This window comes from Rattus norvegicus, chromosome 9 (genome assembly GCF_036323735.1).
Source record: "Rattus norvegicus strain BN/NHsdMcwi chromosome 9, GRCr8, whole genome shotgun sequence".
Classification (NCBI taxonomy): Eukaryota; Metazoa; Chordata; class Mammalia; order Rodentia; family Muridae; genus Rattus; species Rattus norvegicus.
Genome location: NC_086027.1, coordinates 52,948,162 through 52,958,458, shown reverse-complemented (window position 1 = coordinate 52,958,458; position 10,297 = coordinate 52,948,162). Strand labels below are relative to the sequence as shown.

At 42.7% G+C, this 10,297-nt stretch overlaps 1 protein-coding gene across 1 annotated transcript in view; it reads left to right on the top strand.

Moving 5' to 3' along the window:
- Positions 1 to 3,918: 3,918 nt before the first annotated feature.
- Fhl2 (four and a half LIM domains 2) overlaps positions 3,919 to 10,297 on the top strand; it is a 73,450-nt gene continuing 67,071 nt past the window's right edge. Inside the window, exon 1 of the mRNA NM_031677.2 lies at positions 3,919 to 4,029. The gene's annotated coding sequence lies outside the window, so the exon portion shown is untranslated. The remainder of the gene's footprint in view (positions 4,030 to 10,297) is intronic.

Genomic DNA, 10,297 nt, shown 5'->3' with positions numbered 1-10,297 from the left:
CCTGCTCATCACCTCCCACTCATCCCCACAGCTGTGTCCCTGACTCTGCTTGTAGCAAGAAGGATGTCAAACAAGGATGCTACTCACAGAGACAGAAATATGTTACCCCAAACCTCAGGGAAAGAGATCCTTTTGTTAGCGGAATTTACGACTATCAAGAAATCTCCCATCAATACTTTAATCTTCCACTGCTTTTCTGTCTTGAAGATCCTAAGAAGAAATTCTCTCATTCATCCTGTCTGATGGGAGACAGCGAGACTCTCATTTCAGAGAGCTCCTACTCCATATCTGGGGATCTGGGAATCTGAGCAGAGAAGTCCAGCTGGGCTTCTTCTTCAGACCTTTGTCTGATTACACTTGTTATTCTCTTGCAAATCTGTCTCTGGATACAGGAGATCGTAGCTAAGAATTCCAAAAGGATGAGGAAACACCTAGTTTTCCTCCACTATACTTGAGCCCTCAAAATTCACAGATCCTTTCAGAAGGTCCCTTCTCATGAAGGTACATGAATTCCTTCTCCTTGGTCCTGTTCCTTCCAAGTGACGTCTCCCACCTGGTTTTCTCATCCCACAGTCTCTCTGCCTTCCTTTAGAACCCCCAACTCCTAGAAGCTAATCTCATGCTGGAAGTCCCTGCACTGTATGGGAGCTAATCTTTCTCATGTCCACTACAGCCAACACAACAGACATATTAACAACTTCAAAGCACATAAACGCATTTGATCCCAGTTGCACAGGACACAGGAGATTGTAGACTGGAGGCCCGGAGACTACCGATGTTTGTGCTTAGAGCCATGAGGCATAGGTAGAAATGTGATTAGGCAGAGGTGTGAGGCAAATGGAAGTGGAGTGGGGAAATCCAGTCAGGCCTGGATGTTCATGTTCTTGCTGATTCCTCTGTACAGCTTTTCTTCCCCCCCAGGGGAAGGATCTCTGGAGGGGAGTAGGATTCTTCTGACAGAGAGTCTTATGAGCTATTGAGCAAGGCAGACTAGAGAACTTCTTTATCACTGACTCTTCCATTGAAACCCCAGGAAGAATTAGTATGAAGCTTTTAAGTTTTGTGGCTGCATTTAGGGGACAGGGAAGAGGTTATGAGTTCTCTAATCCATTTTGAGAAATATGAATTTTAATCTTGGTAAGTCTGCCTCAGAGCAGAATGAGCAGTAAGAGCCAGGGGGTGGTAGGAGCTGAGAGACTGCCTTGAGGCCTTTGCTTTAGAATATCACTTTGTGAATCCCAGCACCTCACGGATCAGCTAGTGACACCAGAGGTAGGAAAGGCTGGACAATCCAAGGGCTTTGGCACCCCCATTCAGAATGACAGTCTAGAGAGTTGAGGCTTCAGCCCCAGGCTGTGTACCAGGGCCACAACTGTTTGCAATTATCCCAGGCCATTCTTCATGACAGTTAATCTGACTTTGACACTTTGACAACCCATTCTATACCTTGGATCGTAGGGTTAAAAAATGGATTCCAGAGATGCAACTTGGTGGGTAGTATTTTTCTTTTGTCTCGATCCAAGGTTTCCACAACCCTCAGTTGAATCCACAGATGCAGAAGGTAACATTACATCCAAGACAACTCCTGCTACCTGAGAGGTTAGGCTGTGTGACAAGCATTATTAGCTGAGCTCTCCTCTTTGCCCTTCCATCACTTCTCCCTCCATCCCCAGAGTGGCCAAGCCTCCATTCTTCTCGAATTACTCAGGATGCTAGGTAAGCCTGAATCATCTGACTTTTTTTCTCAAGCTGCATATTTCTGGGATCCTAGTGTGTATGTGTTGCTAAGACTCCTACCTTGGGGGGGGGGGGCACAAAGCAATGGTGACCCCTCTTCCAAAGGTCCCAATGAAAAACAGAGGCATGATTCTACCAAAGTTCACTCTGTGAAACTATGAATTTATTAGGCTTCCTTATGGAGCTTGGATGAGAGGGTTTCTTACAAGGGTAAGGGCATTCCTCCCCTAACCAGTTGCCCCTCTCAAAAGCTTTACAAAACAAGAATAAAGGAGAACCCTGCCTTCTATCCTTCCCCAGCCTCTATATTACTCTAGTCCTCCCCCAGGCCAGGAGCCGAGTTGCCAGGTGTCAGGGAGCGGCTAGATACTTAAAACAGAGCTTTACCCCTCCATGTGAGGGTACAGAACATTGAGCACTCGGCTGGGATGATCTTTTGCAAAGGAAAGAGGTGTCTCTGTTGCTATGAAGAGACCCAAGACCAAGATAAGTCACATAAAAGAAAGGATTTAATTGGGGGCTTGCTTACAGTTCCTGAGGTTTATTCCATTATCGTGGTGATCATGGCAGCAGTAGGCAGAACTAGTCCATTAGCACCGTGGCAGGAAGCAAATAGGCATGAAGCTAGAGCAGTAACTGAGAGTTTTAAATTCTAATCCTGATCCAAAGGTGTGTGTGAGTGTGTGAGTGTGAGTATGAGTATGTGTGTGAGTGTGTGTGTGTGAGTGTGTGAGTGTGTGTAAGTGTGTGTGAGTATGTGTGTGTGAGTGTGTGTGTGTGTGAGAGAGAGAGAGAGACAGAGACAGAGAGAGACACAGAGAGAGAGGAGAGACAGAGAGACAGAGACAGAAAGGGAGACACAGAATGAGACAAAGAGAGAAGGAGAGGGAGAGGGAGAGGGAGAGGGAGAGGGAGAGGGAGAGGGAGAGGGAGAGAGAGAGAGAGAGAGAGAGAGAGAGAGAGAACACAGGCAGGCCTGGGGTGGGCTTTTGAAACCATAAAGCCCACTCCCAATGACACACCTCCAACAAGGCCACACTTCCTAACCCTTTCCAAACAGTTTATCACCTGGGACTACGAGTGCAAATTTATGAGGCTACGGAGGACATTTTCATTCAAGTCATCAGCGGGGGCAGCTGAACTTCCTATGATGGTATTTGCTTGACTAGGAGCAGTCACTCATGACAGCATGCATGCGACTGAGTTGGTTTTTCTCTGGCTAAACTGATATCAATTTATTTGGAGCCTGTCCTAGCAGGGTGGGGGGCAGCTATTTTTTCCTTCCCTCTATAATTTGCCAAGTCTGCTCTTGCTAAGTAGGAAGGTGGTATATGGTTTTCCCTAATGGAAAAAGATCTGCAGGAACTGTCCTTGCCCACTATCTGTCCACACCCCGGTTGCAGTGGTATGAATTCCCAAGCCAATCTACTGAGGGAACTCAGTAGCTAGCTAGTGCCAAGCACACAGCCTAGGGACAAGGTGGGGGCAGGGGCATGAGATGCCATGGCCATCTGCTCATAAATTGGAAACTTAAGGAGGCTCAGGAGTACTCTTCTGTTTCTTCTGGTACATAGATAGCTCTTTAAAAGACTCTAGTAAACCCTCCATTTCCGTCCCACACAGAGTCACTCACTAGTCACTCTTGAACAGGGATGAGAGAGAAGGCATGACTTTCTTGAAATGAATTCCAGTTCACAGTCAAACATGTGCCTGGTGTTAGAGCATCTAGAATGGTCACCTAGGCAAATCCCCTTGTCTGCATAGCTGGGAAGGAAGGTCAGCAAAGTCTTTCCATCAGGGAGTGCAAGACCACAGGCTTTCCCTTCTAAGCCCTTGGAAGTGCTCATATATTCCCAGAGAGGTGCCTTCCACTCTTATGCCAGCTGCCTGCAGCCTCCAGTGAGGCATATAGCCCTGGTCTACACACTGGCAGGGTCTGGACCAAGCAGCCTCCCTCTTCCAGTTGTTCTTATATTGCTGGAATACATGTGAGGCCGGAGTGGGTGTCCTTGAGACAGCCAGGCTAAATGGGGACATGGCATCAGCCCCTTCCCAACTGGGGCCCGAGACTTTCTGCATTTAGAGACCAAAAATGGCTTGCAGGAGCCAGGCTTGGGCTCTTATCTACTGGGCTGGGCCAGTGGACATTCCTTATTTATAACTCTGCTGACAGAAGCCCACAACATTGAGGCAATCCAATGTGGCACAGAGCCTGCCTGCACAGTGCTGGCTCTCATCTCCACTGGTCTGGTCACTGAGCAGAAGGACGGATTCTGACCTCTGACCCCACAGGTAAGGGTTTTGTTTGTTTGTTTTGCTTTGCTTTGCCTTGTTTTTGTTTGTTTCTTCATGCCCATTCAGGCCATATGTAAATGCAAACTTGATTTAGATAGCTTTGTGCTCAGTACAAAAGGAGCGTCCTAGACCCAGGCAGGCACTGGGACCTCAGGACCCCAGCTCCCCAAACAGCCGCTTGGATGCTGAGAACAGCCTGGGTACCTCCTCACCTTGACTTCTCTCTGTGGGAACCAGAACTAAAAACCAGAAGAGCTTTTCAAGAGAAAGCAAAGGAAGAAGAAAATTTCTAACATAAACACAAAATGGGGTCAATGTACTTGAGCCCTCTTTCCCTCCCCATCCTAGTATTTCCGGAAGGCCTGGGTGGAAAGGCCAATCACTGATGTGTCTGATTACTCTGGGGAAAGCATGTTTATACAAGATGACTTACATGCTAGGGCTGATAGTTTGAAAGTCCAGAGCTATTTGTATTTAAAGGGAATATGTGCGTGTTTTACTATTTCTTGCAGCTGAGCTGTACCGGATTAAATGAGACTCTGGCAGATTGCACAACACTCTCAGTATGGATAAAATGACACAGATGGCAACGGTATAGGATATATAAGGATCTGTTGCCAGACTTTATGTGATGAATTTTGTCATAGTTTAAAAAAAAAAAAAGCCCAAAAAACTTCTCAACCCAGGATTGTTTGTTATTTATTTATTTATTAATTCCGAAGCCCAAACTTAAAACCTAAGTTTTAGGCTCATATAATTTTACTTCCCAGGTACAGTTTGTAGATTTGTGGCTGTTGTTTTCTTGTTTCCTGTGGAGTGTGAATTGGATTCTGTGTTACTATTAGGCCGATAATCAACTGGGCTGTGACTAAGCCATGCACACAATGGGACTCATCCTATTTACATAAGCCTTTGGTTTTCATGGAGTGGAGGACTAATCCATTCAAATTATTATATTTTAGGAACTTTTTCTAATATTCAAAAGGACTAGGGGACTGGAGAGATGGCCTAGTGGTTAAGAGTGCTCACTGTTGGGGCTGGGGATTTAGCTCAGTGGTAGAGCGCTTGCCTAGGAAGTGCAAGGCCCTGGGTTCGGTCCCCAGCTCCGAAAAAAAAGAACCAAAAAAAAAAAAAAAAAAAGGAGTGCTCAGTGCTCACTGTTCTTAACTGGATCCCAGAAGTCATCTCATAACTATCTACAACTCCAGCTTTAGGGACCGGACACCCTCTTCTGGCCTCTGTGGATCAACATGCACATGTGAAAGAGATACATAAACACACACATACACAACAATCAGTAATGAAGTAAATGTTTTCCAAGAATAGAAAAACGAGGGATCAAATCCAGGGTCTTGTGCATGCTGGGCAAACATTCTGTCATCAAGCTAGACATGCTCTCCCTAGCCTTAAGAAAATATAATACAGAACATCTACTAAGAGCTATGCATTCTCCCAGGATAGGGTCCTCCGAGTGTCCAGCTCCGACCTGTTACTAAGTATGTTTTGAACTTGTAAATTTTATCATTCTACTTAGTGCTTCCAGAACTTTCCCTCCAAGATTCTAGAACACTCTATACTTTTCCTCAATTACCAAGCCCAGAGTGTACACACCTTTCTCTTCATCTCAAAATACTCAGTACGTGTTATAAAGTGACCCTGGTGCTGATTTTAAGTCTCTTTTCTGCACCAAAATAAGAGATAAAACTATATTCTTAATGTTTATATTTCTCTTTGGTTTTTCTTAACTACAAATAATGTTTATCTGTCATAGAAAATACAGAGAAGCAGAAACAGGAAAAGTGGGAAATTTTGTGTGGTTCTAATGAGGACAACTGTTTTTCCATTTTTATGGTTTATCTTGTCTCCTGTTTTAATTTACCTTTGGTGTGTGTGTGTGTGTGTATGTGTGTGTGTGTGTGTGTGTGTGTGTGTGTGTGTGTGTGTAATGTGATTGCATGTACATGTACTTGCATCCATATGTGTGAAGTACATGTGGGAGCCGTCCAAGTGTGTGCACATGTTTGTGGAGGCCAGAGATTGAAATCAAGTTTCTTCACTGATCACTCTGTACGTGAATGAAGCGTGCAGCAATCCAGCTAATCTAGCCATCTTGTTCCAAGGACCCTCTGGTACCTCACAGCACTGGGATTGTAGGCTGGCTCCTACGTCTACCTGGCCTTTACTCTGATGCTGGGTTTCTGATCTCTGGTTCTTATACTTGTACAAGTACTGTGCCTACTGAACTGTCTCCCCAGTCCTGTTACTGTCTCTTGATTCTAGATGTTCTTGCAGAGAAGAACAAATATTAATATAAAAACAGTTTTAAAAGAGAAAAAGAGAACTATAGCCCCTGGAATTATATCTTCCTTCCACAATTAAGTGGTTCTTATTCATCTTAAAATATTAGTCATCATAATTTTAAAGGATTTGGCTTTATGTAAAAACTATATATATATACATATATATACATATATATACATATATATGTGTGTGTGTGTATGTGTGTGTGTGTGTATCAACTATAAATATAATCAGGTTGTATGGTAACCTACTTTTGTTGAATTTATGCTCCACATATTTTTACTATCTACTCAAAATCCAATGTTTTGAAAACTGACTTTCTATATGACAGTATGATTCTTCTTAGTTCTCTTATTAAAACATTCTAATGGTTGCACAAATGGGGAGTCGAACACGTATCTGGAGATTCATACAGATGTTTTATTAGACTGTACCAACTGGCTTCTTGGTCTGATGGGTCTGGCGATTCCTGTGCTCTTGATGAGGCCCCTGGAGTCATGCAGAACTCTACCATTCTGTGCCTTTATTGGCCTATCCTCACCTCAATCAAACAAGTAAAAACTGTATTTTAATTTTTTTATTTTAAAAATTATCATCATTGTATGTATGTATATGCCATGGACCACAGCATGCCTGGGAGGGCAAAGGACAACTCTTTGGACTCTGTTCTCTCTTCCCACTTTTACTTGGACTCTGGGATTGGACTCACGTCGTCAGGCCACACAAGCAAACATTTCCTTGATAAGCCATCTTGCCAGCCTCACAAATTCGTTTTGCTGATGTTTTTATTACCACTCATTAATCAGAAGCTCATCACTCTATCCCCATCGTGTTACACCGTGAGTGAAAACTAGAAAGGCACGAACAGCACCGTGGGCCTTTTAATATATAACAGATGTGCTTCATAAATAGGGAATTTTAAAAGTGAAAATTAGTAAAGATATATAGTTTAATTTTATTTTTTTGGTTCTGGAATACGGGCTACTCTCCAGCTAAGCAAGGGCTCTGCTGTTTAATTTTCCCATCGGATTTTTAACTTCAAAGAGGATCTTACAATGTAGTGTTTCATTTGCATTTAAGAGGCACATTTCAAATAGAAGATGAATGCAAATTATTTCAACATGGAATTTTTGTTACAATTTCAGATTAATACTCAAAGCCAAGCCAAAAGAAAACCATACAGCCTAATAATATTAATATACGATCTAAGTTTGTCCTCTCTGGCTGTGATAAACACCACGACCACCTTGGGGAGGACAGGGTTTATTTCTGCTCATGGTTCAGTCATTGGGAAGAGAAGTCCAGCAGGATCTGAGGCACATACAGCAGCCTGTAAAAAGGAGGTGGATTACTAACCTCTGTGAACATGGCAGTGGGAAAGAGTGTGAATAATACGCAGAGATGGAAACAAAAGCGATTTCTCTAAGTCCCAGGAATCCTCTAAATGTGTGTTTGAAGCCTAAGGACTTAGGAAGAAGGACCAACTTGCTTCTTTTTGTTATTGGGACCTTTCCTACACTCCATATTTCATAAAAGGAAATGAAGAAGTGTCTTGCTTCCCCAAAATAAAAATAGGAAAAGGGGTAAAAAAAAGGTTTAGAACAGTACCTGAATTGGGATTGATTTATCCCACATTTAAGCCCTGAGTTGTCACTGCTGACATGCCGGCAGTTCTGGGCAGCACAGCAGTCTTGGTGGCTGGTGTATCTGGAGGAAGCTTTGGTCAGCAAACATATTTCTCTGCCCGCAACATCCACACAGAATCTCACACATTCTCATGCCTGAGGAGGCCTGTTAGACCCTAGTGGATTCAGGAGGCACAGAAGCAGTGAGTGGGAAAGCAAGATTGGGCCCACCCACGGGGTGATTATAGAGTCTGAACAGAAGGTGGGAATACCAACCTCCCCTCCTGTGGATTCTTCCTGGGATATAGCACCCCCTGGAGCTTGGGGAAGGTTGTATTTACCTTTCCCAGTCAGATTCAGAGCTGTCCCAGTGACTCATCCAACAACCTAGGAAACAGTTTGTGGAATCAAACAGTGGGGTCAATACATGATTAAGAGTTCTAGAAGGATTGAAAACCAAAGGAAGAGCTGGAAGCGTTCTCTTAGCTGACAGTTTCTTCTTTTGCAATGGTGGCTGGGAAATAAGCTTGTTGTTCACTTCCTGACCCTTTTGTACACAGTACAAGAACATGGCTCTTCCAATAATGTTTTAAATGGCATTTTATTGGGCACCAAATACTAATATTTGATGATTATATGCCCTTAAATAAATTCTCTACAGTGTGGGGTCAGTATGTTGGGTTGGAGGAATGGTGCTGAATAAATTCCAAAGTCTATGAGCTTTCTTTCTGAATGATCACCTAGTATTTTAGCCACAGTCTTTTAGTTAATTTTAGGGGATGCGTTTCCCTCTTTAAATACAACTGAAGAAACAAAACAAGCAGGTAAGACAGCATAGTTCTTATTTCAAATCCAGTTTTAATTACATTGAACTAAGGGCTGATGATCAAGCGTTATTCTCTTCCTATCCTAGAGTCAGAAGACACAGTGATACAGCTAAGACAACTGACAAAGCTAAGAGATTGGATACAAACACAGACAACTTCGTTTTAGGTTCCTCTTTCTTTGTAGGTGCAAATTTGTTGGCACTCAAATTAACCACCATTGGCAAGCATCTTTGAGGGGAAGACATAGTTCCAATTTCCATACCATTTTAACACACACACACTTCCAGATGGAAAATCTTTGGAACATGTAGAGAAGGCTTGAGAAGAGACATGGTGGTTACAACAGGGCTCTCAACAAGTTCGAGGCTTGGGAATTCACAGTGCCAAGGTCAACCTCATTTATATGATAAGGTCTGGGTGGAAGAATCCATAGGTGACAGGAACAGTCAGACAGCCATGCAGGCCAGCTTATATTCAACTTAACTTCTAGCTTCCTTTGCAAACCATTGTATTTGTAACTTGAACTAGAACATGATTTCCCCTCTCCAAAACCCAAGAAAGGCTTCCCAAATCAACACATTCAGATTCTAACCACAGAGCCTACAGACTCCTACATGATCCAGGGGTCAAAAACCCTGGTTCTATCCTGCATGATCTCCCTCTATTTAGTCATCTCCGGTCACACTGTTCTTCCCCCAACTGGGCCAAAGACTTTCACATTTCCTGATGCCTTTGTCAATCATGTACTTACCTAAAAATCACACATCTTCCTCTCTTCTTATCAAACCACATCTGAGATCCACCTAAAATTTATATTTTCTAGTGCCTTATCTGATGTACCTTTCTCTCTCTCGTTTTATATATATATATATATATATATATATATATCACATATATATATACACATATGTATAATTCAAAGTATTATCTTATACATATACCTGGAAATTTTATATATATATATATATATATATATATATATATGCATGAGTATGGCATGTATTCAGCTATCCCTCAGTACATATAGAGAATTATGTTCAGGACACCTTGGAAAATCTTCAGACGTCCAAGTCCCTCAAGTAAAGTGGCACAGTATTTATATGGAAACTATGCGTGTTCATGTTCTTCCATATCCATCTCTAGGTGACTTTCAATAACTATTGAATATGCAAATATGCAAACAAATGTAAATACCATGTAAATAATGGTCTGGCTTTCACAGCAGTCAGGTACTATTGTAATTTCTAGCTTTCAGGTGAGATAATGCAGTGAAATTCAGTCAACTGGCACCCAGCAGAGACTCCATTAGTTCCGGGGAGATACAGCTCACCAGCATGAGTACGCTGCCTTAAATCTAAGTTGTCTTACAGCTGTGAAGGTGTGTAGTGTGTCTCACCAGGCTAAAATTAAAATCTAGGTGTTTGAACAGAGTACACACCATTGAGAATTCATCTCCTTAACTTTCTCAGCTTCTGAAGGCTGCCTGTGTTTAGGGCTTGTTGCTTTTGCTTC